The following is a 14473-nucleotide window of genomic DNA, read 5'->3' on the forward strand; positions in this document are numbered from 1 at the left end:
TTTCTTGAAGGTGCATCACTAAGTTTTGGCTATATCTCAAGTAAATTTATTTTGGCTCTGCATGTAGTAGTCCTGAAAATAATGAAATACAAAGCAGTTGGTACAGAGGTGTACTGCTCATTTAACTTCTGTAGAGTGTTTGGATGTCATTTCCATGTGCTCTGAATATAGTCCTGGTGTTAAAAACTGATAGTTTGTTATCCTTTCCCAGTTTTAAATTTTCTTTGCGTGGTTCCCCAGCCATTTCCTCACTTTTCCTACAAAGAAAACTACAGGAAAGAAAAACAGAATTGAAGAAAAGCAATTCCAATCTCTGTGGGAAAATATATTTCTGATCAAGCAGGCTGGTTTGGGTATTGATTCTTACAGCCCTACCAGAGCGATGTACAGCTCATTATTAGCCATTATTTGCCATTATACACCTGCCTTGGATTCCTGCTGCTGGCTGCAGCCCAGGGTTGCCTGGTTCATCTCCTTCAGATGATCAGTGCACCTGAATTCCAATTCCATCCCAGAAAAGGTGATAATGTGAAAAAGGGAATCTTGCTTTTGGGTCAGGGGCTCCCTGCACTTCTCTCTTCTATGGGAGAGCTGTGCTGCACTCTTGAAGGCCTGCAGCTGAGAAATTGGTTAAAGAGAGATGTTCTCATGGCTGCAAATCCCTGCATGGATGTTAAATTCAAAGTCAAAGCACGTTAATTGCAAGGAATGCAGCTGCCAAGAAGAATTACAGAATAGGTGAAATAGTAAATTTGGAATGCTTTTTGCCTTGGTGTCTCCCAAAGCACAACCAAGTGGAAATGAATTCAAACTCAGGTTGAATTTTACTTTACCAAGCAATGGATGAAAACATCAGTAACATACAGTGCTTCTTCCTTTTATTTGGAAAGAATTGGCTTTTTTCTTTTTTTAAAAGCAGTCTAAACAGTCACCAAAATGTTCTTGTTCTTATCCATATTGTTTTATAACTTTATTTTTATGCCTCTGGGTTTTTTGCGTTGTTTTTATAGTTACCAAACTGCTTGAAATTTTTCATTCCCAGTTTTTGGGACAATATATAACACAGAAATTAAGCTACAAATCAGGTTCTAAAATTTCTTTGCATCCCTTTGAATTTTATTTTCCTATGAATTTAAATTTAAATATCCTTAAATCATTATATTGTAATGGATATAAACCTTTTCAATAACTCTTTTGAAACAGTCTTTTATCCAGGGACATTGTATATATGTTGCGGGAATTTAAACCTTTAAGGTTATTTTTATTATATTGCAAAATACATTTTTCGTGTTGTTTAGAAATTGCACAGAGTTTTCTATTGGTTGTAAACTTATTTATTATTTATTGCTTGTAGGTAAGTACTTTTAATTGTAAAACTGTGTATATGGCTTCTATTATGGCCTGAGTTTTAATTTTTATTCCAATGGATCTACTACAGAAAAGCATGTGAAACATACACTGGGCTTAAATAAACTTCCTGCTCCTAGAAAAAGGCCCTTTTTGCTCTTTGGGGGGAAAAAAATTTAAAAAAAAAGAAGGAGAATTTTTTTCCCTTTTGAAGCAATGACTCTAGATCTTTGTTTTTTAATACAGGGCAGGCAATCCCTAAAATCTGTTTTTGAACCAAGGTTTTCAACCCAAATATACAAAGCTTTTCGACACATCCCTCTTTTGGAGTCTGCTTTTAGGGTTTTTATTCTTTGGATATTGGTTGTTATTAATACCTGATTAATATTTAAAGAGAAGCTTTTCAATCAAGTTCAGGATTTCTTTCAACTTCCCTGTACCTTTTTGATGCCGTCCTCATTCTTCATGTTTGCCTCATTCTACCTTTATTTAAATTACAACTTTTTGCCAGCTTTGGTTGCTTTCTCTTCCTTTTGTAATTTACTCTCTCTCCATTCATCACCCTCACTTTGAAATCTCCCATCCTGACAGAGTGGAGGTAGCAGGAAATTGTTTTCTTTGTCGCTGTTGTTATTGCTGAGGACTGGAAGTGTTTTCATATTCTCTGCCTCCAGACCCACAAAGAAGGATAATGCTGCATCCTGCTTACTCTGGCCTCTTTTGCTTTCCACTTTGGATGTTTAGCAAGTAAAACAGCTTGGAAGTTTTGATGTGTTGCTTCTCTTCTGTTCTTTATATAACAGAGAGGTCACTGTAGAATGCAAGTTTTTGCCTCCTGAGAGGGAATTTGCAGGGGATTCTTGCATTGCTCCCATGGAAAATGAGAAATGCTGATGGAAGTTCCTGAGTGCTGCACTTATTAGAACACTCTCTGTAATATATTTGATTTATAACAAAGCTCTACAGTAGACCATGGTGCTGGCAATGGGGAGGGTGAGGAGATGGAAACAGAAATGCCAAAAAAAGTCTGGGGTTGTCAGCAGATCAGTGCTGGCACTGCCAAATCTTTCTGAGCCTGTGAAGGGCAGTCCCTGGGATCCATTTTGTAGCATCCACATTTTTTGGTGCATTTCCAACCCTGTCCTGTTCTCTGTCTCATTTGTATTCCTATAAAATGGATCAAATGTGTGGAGTACTGCACAATATTTTTATTTTAAGGTCTGAAAGGCAATTTGCTTCAATTAACTTAGAGACAGAGCAATAATAGCTGCTACAATAACACTGCATATGTCAGGAAAAACTGGTATTATACTACTTAGGAAAAGATACACCCTTTAGGCCATTAAAAGATTATCTGGAAAATAGATGCCTTTTTCTGCACTAAGATTGTTCTGCTGACTAGTGCAAATTATCGTTCTAGCTTTCAGAAAAGCTTAAACTTGGAATTTGCTGTACTTTTTAAGCCAATAAGTGGGATTATTTACTGTGTGCATTGTAGCTGTTCTTGGAGATATACATAAGCAGTGCTTCTGAGAAGTGACTCTTTCCCCTCTATTTTAGGATAGAGAAACATTTTGCTCCCTGTCATTTTATAGTCAGAAATGATAATTTGGGCTCAGTGATTATTTTGTTCACTCATCTTTGTGTCTTTCATCATTGCTTGTTTTGCAGACAAACAAATGAAAGGATCACCTTTTTTTGCCTGTATATCCCAAGATGTTAATTAGAGACTTCATATTCCCATCTCTGGTTTCCACATGACTTGAAATGTACCTTTGCATCCCATTGTGGGACAATTAGTGACATGTTTTAGTCTGTGGTCCTTTGTTCCCATGAGATTATGATGGGGAGACAAGAGAACCAAGATTCCTTTGGAGTAGAGAAGGAAAAGACAGATTTGTCCTCCCTCTTCTGTGAGGTTGGTTGAAGAAAAGAAAGGAGCAAGTTTTGGATGGCTGTTTGTTGAACTCCTGAAAATAATTTCAGAGTTTATTGCAAAGCTAGATTTGAAATCAAATTAATTTTTCCTGCTTTACATCTGCAGGAGTTTTTGTAAACTTCAATATCCACAGGGAAATGCACTGGAGACCTGGTGTCCTGATGAAAAGATGTCAGCCAAGTTACTCTACAGAAGTTCTGGCTGCAGTGAGTGATCCTGAGGTGTTGGTAATATCTTCAGTTAATTTAAAATATTATACAGTGGTATCAACACATTTTGTTCACCTTTCCAGTTGAACATGACATGTGATGATGAGGGAAGCAAATTCTCTCATGTCTGCTGTTGGAAAGTTCAGCCTCCTGAGATTTTTTTCTGGACTAGCTGAGTCTCCAGGTTCTTGAAGGAGAAAAAAGCCATTTCTTAAAGCAGTCAGCTGCAATGTTAAAGGACTTTTGCAGTGAGCAAAGTGCAAGTGTTTTGAATGTAATCAGTGGGAAATCTAAGCTTGTTTATCCCAGCAATGAGGTAATCAACAGGTTGTTCTGACGTGGAAAAATATAGCAGACAGCTCTTGGAGGGAATTGTATTCATGTCTGTGAACAAAAAGCATTGCCACTAGCAGTGATCTGAATTTATTGGACAACCTTAGGTACGGTATTTATTGTGTTTCTTACTTGATTATCAAACCATTACAATTAAATTTCATGACAGCCCTCATTTATGCACAAATCACTTGATAATTTATGGTAATAGATGTTATCTCGTTGTGTGCCCCAGGATATCTCATTTTGTACCACACACCCTGCCTTGCCTCTCCCTTCCCGTTCCGTGCGTGGCGTGCCTGGGGCGCCGGGGGAGGTTGATGGTGGGGAGGGTCTGAGTGTTTTGCTTTGCTTTGGTTGCCTTTTTCTACTAATAGCCAAATCAATCTTTAAACATAGTACATAATTTTGAATGAATAATTAGTTATTTTCAACAAAAAGATTGTAAAGGAATTGTTTGGGTAGGAAAGGGTGATAACACTGGTCAGATGCATAGTATGAACCAGTTCTGATTTTCATTTTAACCAATGCAGCTGGGCTCTGCAAATTCACACATGGGGCTTTTCAGGCTCTTATGGCCTTGGCATGAGGACCACGGGGATTAAACCTTGGACAGGACTGGTGTGAGGAGTTGAGAAACGAAGAGCAAACAGGACAGGCCGTGGTAAAGAGGAAATACTTTTGTTGGTAGTTCAAATCAGAGAGACTTTTGTGCAAAATTTGAAAGTTCTGACAAGTGCTGGTGACCCAGGGGATGTTGGTGTGAAGGAACATGATGGAGATATGGCCTTTTCATTTTTTTTAATTGGGAGTTGCCTAATTAAAAATAAGCGAACAAATACTGCAGTAGCAAAGTCAACACTCAAGTTCAGGCTTCCTCTCTGGGTCAGCAGTTTTACTTTGCCTTTTAGCAGGGTTACAGGGTTAAATGAGTGTGTTTGCTTACACATATACTCTACAGTAAGTTTTAGTTCTTTTGTTTATAGTCAGCAGAATTGTAGTTATGTTGCTCAGTTTTGCTAAGTGAACTTCTGGGTGTATTGACATCACCCGTTTTGATTTTTTTCTGTTACGTTCTAATGAGACAAGAATAATTAAAGAAACAAATTATTATTTTCACTTTTATACCTTTCATCACATAGTCGGGTGTTTCTTTCATCCATGGAAATGAAAGAAATTTTTAAAAGTCCTTTGTGTGCATACTAATTATGAGGGCCATTGCTGCTTAATTATTTGCTGTAAATGCATTGATTAATTGAGCTGTGGAGTCTGTGCAGTGGTACACTGCAATTTCTGCAGTATTGGTTAACAATGCACATTTTGAAAGCACTTTGAAATAAGTCCTCTTTCAAAGAGAATGAGAATTAAAAATTCTGCCCCATTTTGAACCAAAAGTTCCCCCAGTAGATTTATTGTCCATGTGTAAGTAAATGATGATTGTTATTTCTCACAGCTGCCAAGTCAGTGTTTAATTTGTGTGTCTGTTTATGACAGGGCATGTTGTCTGCATGGGAGATTAATGATTTTTTTCCATACATTGCTGTTACAGTTTATGTTTTAAAGACAAAGCTGCTATGATTAAGGCTTTGCTTGCTGTCAAGAGAAAATAAAATTTCACAGCAGTTGCCCTTGGTCTTCATGTTAAATCTATGGCCAGCTGGATATTTCTGAGATACCTTCAAGTCAAGTTGTATTAACTAAAATATGAAAAGCACCCTTTGTTGTCAAGGCAATTGTTTTCATTTTGTCTCTTATTTGACAGTTTTTAAATACACTTACATTTTTTTTAAGGCTTGCCTTTTTCTACTAATAGCCAAATCAATCTTTAAACACAGTACATAATTTTGAGTGAATAATTAGTTATTTTCAACAAAAAGATTGTAAAGTAATTGTTTAAGTAGGAAAGGGTGATAACACTGGTCAGATCCATAGTAGGAACCAGTTCTGATTTTCATATTTATTGCAAAGCACTTTGCAAAAACTGGAGATGTTACAGGAGGATTCTGCAAAAACTATAGAATGGAAAAATAACAAACAATATTGAAAAAAGGAAAAAGCTATAGAAGAAGTAATAAAGAGAAATTTCAGTTTTGGACTGCTTTGTAGCCAAAGTAGTCAAGGAATCCACTTGCAGCCATGAAAACCAGAGGCTCTTTTGAGGCCCCTTCCAAGCTGGGTCCTGGTGCCTTCGTAAGGTGCAAATCCCTGTGGGTGAACACAGGGGCTGAGAGTCCTCAGTGTGACTGCACTGCAACACCCAAGTGTGATCTGAGAACAGGAGAGGCAAAGAGATAGAGGGAATGATAGGAGAGAATTTTGATATTCAGTTCTGCTCACACACCCAGGACAAAGAGGAGATCAAATGGTGGAAGACACAGGTGACCGGTGAAAATAAAAGACTTTGACTTCGGTTTGACAAGCACAGTAAAATTTAAAGGCATTATTAATGCACTATATGAGGTGAGGACAGAGGAGCGCTCTCCTGGAAAGGTTAAGGGAAGTGAACATATGAATAAAAAATGAACTTTGAGTTGTCTATGAATGCATCTAGAAATGAAGAGATTTCGAGGCCTCAGGCATCATCAGACCATGTCCCTCACAGAGACGGGGAGGCAGAGACCTTCTCAGAGGCTGGTGCTGAGGTGTCCTCTGTGGAACTGCCAAAGATCTGCCTGCAAGTGCCACACTTCCCAACTGGAAGACCTTTTCCAGTGTTCTATCCCTGTCATTGATGATGAAAAAAAAATATCCTTGTAGGTATTACAGCAAAATGTTGCTGTTCCCGTCCCTGACCTGTCCCTAGTGCAATATCATCTTTTTCTTGGGAATAGTTAGGCTGTATTTGCATGGGGAATGTACAGACAATCTATTTCCCATGATTTGCGTTTGCATTGAGCATTTGTTTCTGTCAAGAAATGTGTATTTGAGCTCGGGTGAACTTTCCTTCTCCAGCTGCTGGTATGAGGAGCTTCCTTTGGGTTGGCTTTCTCAGCCTTGTCTGAGAAAAGGGAGGTTGTTTTCCTTTTCCCTCCCTTCCCCAAAACTCAGTGTCTGGATTGCATCAATGCTGGGATGCTGCACTGGGTAGGCAGCTCTTTTGCTATTATATGACTTTCCATAAGATTCTTTTTCTTTTCCCACTTCTTCAGTTGCCTTTTCCTAAATCAGGGGTGACTGATGCAGTGGATCTGGCCTGCGTGGCAATTTTTCTGACCTCTCTGAACATTGCCTTGGCCTCAGAAGATCCAATTTGCACTATTTATGATATTTTGTGTATGCAGGTCGGGAAGCGGGAGCTTTGTGAGCACAGGCCAAGTTTGTCTGACAGGATTTATTAAGTTTAATAGGGTACAACATAAACGTGGCTGGATAGTTGGCCCTTATACAAAATATCACACAGATGTAGCACGAGTTTGCTGTCCCAGTTTTAAATGAGCTATAAATCACTCAAAATCCAGACCAGTCATCTTCATTTTCCCCTTAAATCCTAAGTAGATTACAGGTTGTAGGACTTGCAGGGTTCAAAAGCTGTCTCTTGAAAAAAGTCAGAGTAATTGATTTCAGGATTCAGATTTAGGAATTTTTTTTTTTTTAAAAAGTACTTTTTTCTCACAGAAGAAACCAGACTTTTTCCTTCCATAATTTCTTCAATACTTGAAAAAAATAATTTATTTATTGAAATTTTGGGTGCTAGGCAGTGTTGTGGAAGTATTTGACAAAGTGCGGGCCTGTTAAAAAAATTGACTGAAGTGCTAATACTTTTTTAATTGGATTTTCAATTTTGTGCAAGGTATGTGGAAGAAAAAGTAAGAATGTAAGAAAAATTATAATTGTTTCTTTTGTTAGATAAGAATGGAGCAACAAGCTAAACAGGAAAAAATGCCTCTTTCTGAAGGAAGTCAAAGTTGAAATGACTTGTGCTTGCCCTTAATTCACACATATTCAAACCAATGAATTCGAACTGTGGTTTTAGAAAATCATGTTTCAACATTGATGGGTGATGGAAAAAAATGGGAGGTGGAGGTGGACAATATCAACCTTTCACCTGGGAGAATTAATTTCCGTGCTAGAATGAAATAGAAAAATACTAATATTCCCAGGAAGAAAAGATTCCATGGAACTTTGAGGTTTGTCCTTTTTCCAGTAAGTTTTCTGAACACTGAAGGAGAAAGGAAAGTTGTATGAATCAACATCATTTTTTCTCCCCACGTTTGTCTGTATTTCTGTGAGACTGATATTTAATGAAAATTTCTGTATTGTCTCTAACCTGCTCTGTGGTCAGCACACCTGAGATATTCTGTTGGCTGTCTCTCTTCATAAAATCCATATTAGAAACCTGGAAATCCTGAGTGAAATGAAGGCAGGCAACCACGAGGCAGAAAGAGGTGCCCTCCACAGGAGCTCAGGCAGGTGTGGGAGTGCATTTGTGCAGCTCCAGCACAGTTGGCACAGCCCAGATTTCTGTCAGACTTGCCTTGCAGTTCAAGGCAGGCTGCAGAGATCGTGGTTGCAGAGGTTGTTTCAGAATTCTCCTTCCCCACTGGGATGCAGCAGTGCCCAAGGCAGGGCAGGCAGAGGGAGCTGAGCTCTGTGCATGGATGGCAGCAGCAATGCAGAGTCATTTACCTGCCTGGTGCTGTGCTGCAAACCTGGGGCTTCATGGCCAACTCCCAGGTTTGAGTGGGTACCTCCAGAGGGACCTCCCAACCTACACAATTCCTTGATTTGAAACTCTGCCTGCTCACTGGTAAACTTGCTCATTCTTCCCAAAGCCAGCAGAGTTACGGGCATGTGTCCATAGGAACTGGTTCCTCTGTCACTTTCTTTTGTCCTCCAAAACTTTCTGTCTTTCCAAAATTTGTCCTAGTCTGTCTTGGATTTTTTTTTACCCTTCTCTGGAGGATGAATATTTTTCCTTAGTCTTTTTTCCTTGTTTTTTCTGCTGTCACAGATGGCATAGTGCCACTTTTTGGTAAGGCTTTGACCTCCAGACTCATGTCTTACTTTAAGTAGTGTGTTATTGTGAGCAATGTGGATTTGCACAGTCCTCCTCCATAGGTTCAGTTAGGAGCAATACTTTTTCTGCTCACTGTCACCCAAACTTGGTGCTTTGTATGTTCATCTAACAGACAAAAAAACTCTGTGGAATTAATTTGCCTAATGAATTGCTCTATTATGTTATTTGGACACTTGGACATAAGGAGTGAAGGGTATCTGGATGCTACCTAGACCCTTCAGAGATTGCATGACAAAGTGGTGAAGGTAACTGAATAGTTTCAGTCCATTTCCCAATTAACCATCATCTTTATTTTTTGTGGAAAAGCTCCCTAACACATTTCAGGTCATTTTTGTTTATGCTGCCAGTAAGAGAGTGAGCTTTTGGGTGTAGGTCTGCAGGTCACACCTGATTTGATCAATATCTGTGGATAAATAGATTAATTTAGACCATAACACTCCCTGTATTTAGGAGCACTTGGCTGTGTTTTGTGGCTGTGGTGACACGGTGGCTGCGTTAATGGGATGAAAGAAGATTGTCTTGAGTGGCTGCCAGTTATGTCTGCCTTAATGGCCAAAGGATTTATGAAAGTTACACTTGGATGTTGCCCAGATTTGGCTTTCTGCCTGCTCTCTGATGTTCTGTACAAGCTCACGATGGTACAGCATAGATTTCCTGAAGCTGGATATTAAAATATCTAGTTTCTATTAATTTGTTTTAGATGATCAAAAGTATAATTAAATTAGCTGGTTTGTGAGTATTTCCTTCAAAGGGAACACTCATTTAAAATTAGTGCTTCATCAGCTTGAATTTATTCCTTACTCTTGACATCCATTTAATTCTGCCTTCTTTAATTGGAAACAAAAGTTAAAACAACAGTGATTTGAAAAGATCACTGAAAGATGTTGAGTAAATGCTACAGTATATAAAGCCAACCTTTTATGACATTTTCATTTTGCAGTAACAAATGTGTCTCCAGATGCTGATTTGGAAATTTTGTTTTCTTCCCCCCTCACCAATGCCACTGTAATAACTGGGATCACAGGCGAAAAGATGAATCCTTCTTTGGAATAATGGAAAGATTTATAGGTCCTCAATTAAAGAACAAACCAGTATTCTGCTAAGTTTGAATACAATTTGTGATTTGCCCTATAAAAGTGTCTGAACTTGGCAGGGAACAGGGGGATGTAAAATCTGTAATCTTTCTTCTTTAACCTCATTTTCGGTCCACTCCAGCCCACTCTTCCAGTGGCTGAATCCTCCCCTGCAGGAGCTTTGCCATGTTTGAGGTTTTCAAAAATGCACACTCTTTCTAATCTGTTTTCATAACAATGAAGAATTCTGCTCTAGCTTTGGATTTTTGAAGTGTAATTGACAATTCTGAAATGAGATCACTGGGAATTGTTTGATTTCCTGGCCCTTGGTGGGAGAGCAGCTCTCAGTCTGGATTGTGTGGTACCTTGATTTCTGCCTAGTGCAGGAGGTGTGTTTAAACCTCCACAGGTACACTTACCAAATTACTCCTTATCCTGTATGGTGCTTTCAGGCTATGAAAGATCCTGACATCATGGAAACATTCTGGATTTGATATATCAAATAATAAATGAGTACCCTTAGGAAAGAGGGTGACTTGTGCTAAAGAAGGTTAATTTTATGTTTATTTCAGTTTTATGTGTTCAGCTGCATTGAATAAGTGTGCTGAACTAGGAAGGAGTAAAACAGGGCTTTATGCAGGGAAGATGTCGCTCCTAAATCCATGGAAGTTCTGTTCAGGAATGAACAAGCTTCTGGGTGAGGAGGGTCTAATTAATGCAATTCTTGACATGGGAAGGAGTTCTCCACCAGAAGCTGACAGGGAAGCCAAGCTGCTCTGGGATAGGAAGGGAAAGTTATTAATTGGTTTAGAAAGGGAGTCATAACTTGTAGAGCTCAGGTCCCCATTGGAGCCCCTCTGGAATCTGGGCTGGGCCCTGAACTGCTCAGCTTTGTTGGGAGCTGTGTTGGAGGAGGAGTGAGCAGGGGCTGGAGGGTCCCTGGCACTGCACTGTGAAGGAGGGAGCTGATGGGAGCAGTGACAGAGGACAAGATGATGAATTGTCAGGGGAACTTCAGTCTTAATCAGTCCAAGATGAACAGAGTGGGAAAAGAATCGGATCTTTAAATGGTAGATGATGAGCTCAGGGCTGCCTTTTACCTCATAGGAATTGGATCCAGGTTTTAATACATCTGTGAAAATCCTACCTATGGCTCAGTAGTGGCTGAATACTAAACAAGCATCTTTTTGAGCAGAATGTTTTGTACCAGCACAGCGCAGGACGTTTTCACTTCTTTGGAATGATCTCACCAAATGAGGAGATGATACTTGAAAATTATTTAAGTTGAAAGGAAGTGCTAGGAAAAAAAAATATATGCAAAAGGGAACCTGATGTGAGAGAGGAATTCAACGTTACACTTGAGGGGAAAAAAAGAGAAAATAAAAGCAAGCTCACATTATGAATGGAAGAATGAAGTATAAAAATATTTCAAGCTTAATCAAGCGAGATGATTGGTAGTATATTTTTTTCCCCTCACCCAATTGCAGGATAAAGCTCTGCTGGTTGATGTAACTGTTAAGGTGGTTAAATTTGAAACTGGTTCATTGATTCTTGTCTTCACAAACTGAATTATTTACTTCTTGGTGAAGGCTTTGCTATTGTCCACAGATTTTTTCCTGACTCCCAACCTGAAGGTTTCCGGAATGTTCCCACACATGCAGTTGTTGCAGGATTTGCACTGCTGAGGAGAGGAGCTGGTTGGAGGCTGTTTATAGTAGATTGTTTTGGGATGGAATAGAGATTTTCCTCACCAATGGCAGATGCTCTTCTTGGTGCTTCAAATACTCTATTTCTCCACTCCCCTGGTGCTTATTCTCCTTCTCAGAGCATTCTTTCCCTGGCATTGTGCTGATGCCAAGCAGGTGGATTTAGATCTGTGCTTTAACTGAGAGGGAAAGGCAGTGGACAAGCAGGAGAGCAACCTTTGCTTTAATATTTTCAGTCAGCTAAAAGAGTTATAAACTACGTAACAAAACAGTTATAACCTGGATAAATTCATCTATTTGTTGCAACTAGATAAACTCAGTGTAGCAGAACAGATTTGGGCCAGTGGTTTAGTGTGCCCTTCATCGAATTAAAATGATTTTTTTCTTCTTGTTTGTGTAAGTGTCCAGAAACAAAGCTTCTTTTGGAAAGAATCTACAGTCATTGCTTACATGAGAAGATTTTTCTCTCTAACTGACTCCTGCTCTAACAGTTTACTAGGACAGGAGTGTTTTTCCTGAAGTATTTGTTCATTGTCTTTTTATAGAAAAGTTGAACCTGAAATATATGCCAACTCTGGCAGAACACATGGCAGAATATTAATTCTGTTAATAGCTGGTTGTGAAATGTGTGGTAAAATCCCAGCCATGGGATTATCTCAGCTAAAACCTTTTCCTTTGACAAGTGAGGGCCTAATATATAAATTATACTCACCACCAAAGTTTCCTTCCAGGGTTACTTCATCAGGAAAGCTTCCCAGCCCTATCTTTTATATCAAAATTGAGTTAATGAGTTGTGCATCTCTTGATGAGTTGGCAGAGCTTCTGCAGCTTCAAGGAGATCTAACACCTGCTAATATCAATGCAAAAGCTTGGCTGCAAATTTGCCAAACCCACATTTAACCTATTTAAATCACAAGCTACCATTGATCTGGTTTTCACAGTGTGTTCTCCTGAGTGCTTTGGGCTTAGATGTATTACTTAAAGAAAGATTTTAATATTTAATTTGCAGTGTTCAAAAGGAGAGAAACCACCTCTTTAGCACTGAGAAAGGTAAAAAATGCAGTTTAGTAATTTATTGATAATTAAGAAGAGGCACGAATAAGATTCTTTCACTGCATGAAGATTCAGTTTGGTATGAACAAAGTCATACTTGGTCAAGAAAAAGCTACGAGAGGAAAGCTGCAGTGAAGTGTATCTGTGTTAGCAGTGAGGAGCAGGGGCTGACACTGTGAATGAAGCAGGGCTGTTCTCGTGCTCCCAGCACAGCTGGATTACCACTGACAGCTGGAACAGGCTGTGAGAAGGGTGATGGTGCCCAGGTTTGAGGTTGGGGTGGTGTTGAACAAATCTTTCCATTCAGTGTGTAGTTTGAAATTGTGGAAACAGAATGGTTTGGGTTGGGAGGGACACTCAGGATCATCCACTTCCAATCCCTGCCATGGCCAGGGACACCTTCCACCAGACCAGGGGGCTCCAAGCCCCATCCAACCTTGAACACTTCCAGGGATGGGACATCCACAGCTTCTCTGGGAAACCTGTGCCAGAACCACTCTCATCATAAAAGGCATTTTCCATTATATCCCATTTAAATCTGCCCTCTTTCCATGTAAAACCACTGTCCTGTCACCACAGGCCTTGGTGAAAAGTCTCTCTCAGGTTTTCTCACTTCCTTTTAGAGACTGGAAGGACTCCCTGGAGCTTTCTCATATCCAGGCTGAGCCCTCCAGCTCTCCCAGCCTGGCTCCAGAGCAGAGGGGCTCCAGCCCTGTGAGCATTTCCATGGCCCTTGTTTAGAGCCTCTCCTGCAGGACACATTTTATTATTTTTACCATCCTAAAATACGTTATATAGGGTCCTGGTGGGAACTGTGTCATTTTGTGTGTACTGTAACAAGTTAATCCAAGCTTGTCCTTAATGAGGGTGCTTGTGAGAGCCCAGATTTGAAATTGGCTTTGTTTGTAAACACTGGAAATGAAGTGGATTTTGTGTAGAAAAAGGAGAAACTTTATTTTTTAAGCTGTTTACTCTTGAGTACTTGTCTCTGTGCATTTGGACAAAATACCAAACATGCATCTAAGATAGTTTCCATCTAGTAATATATATATTTTGTTTAATGATAACAGCTGCACATTGTATTGGCAAATGAGAGAATTGATGCAAGATTTTTCACAAACATTTTTCTTGTTTTCTTACTCCAAACCTGTGTCTATATCATTTTTCTAGGTAAAAACCTTTCACTCCTTGGAGTTTTTGGATGACTTGTGAGTTAAATTTATTTTCCAAAGAGTAGGCAAAGTGTGGGTAATGTTTGTAAATCTAACCTGTTCAATTTGGATAAATCTTACACTGCCATCTTAACAGCTCAGTGACTGAAGGAGTGGGGAAAAAATAAAAAATGGAAAAAATACATATATTAAAGCTACATGAGCTGCAGTTTATTTTCCTACTACTCTTTCCAAAAAGATGGCAAGGGAGAAAAGTGTCTTTAAATAGCCTGTTGGGTTTCTGCTGCTGCATCTACTTGCTTGTGTGACAGGTACTGCATTTCTCATTAGAGGTACCTTGCAAGTGCCCATGGTCGCCATAGTAACTATCTTGGAGCCTTATACCTTGAATTTATCCTGACAAAGGTTACTGTGACAATCCCTACTAATTGGCTTTTTTTTTCCTTTTTTTTTTTCCTTCTTTTTTTTCTGCTGCTATTTTTAACTCATCCCCTCCTCCTCCATTTAATGGAATGAATTGGCAGAATTAGTGAGAAAATGTTTTACAGGGTAGGACTAATTGGCAGCTAAACTCCTGTTTTTTCCTCAGTGTGAAAAAAGAAATCTAAATCATAACTTTCAGTG

At 39.2% G+C, this 14473-nt stretch overlaps 1 protein-coding gene across 3 annotated transcripts in view; it reads left to right on the plus strand.

Moving 5' to 3' along the window:
- The window catches only part of TRAPPC9 (trafficking protein particle complex subunit 9), a 455571-nt gene that overhangs the window by 158435 nt on the left and 282663 nt on the right, over positions 1 to 14473 (plus strand). The gene's annotated exons all lie outside the window — the stretch shown is intronic.

This window comes from Prinia subflava, chromosome 1, assembly GCF_021018805.1.
Source record: "Prinia subflava isolate CZ2003 ecotype Zambia chromosome 1, Cam_Psub_1.2, whole genome shotgun sequence".
NCBI lineage: Eukaryota > Metazoa > Chordata > Aves > Passeriformes > Cisticolidae > Prinia > Prinia subflava.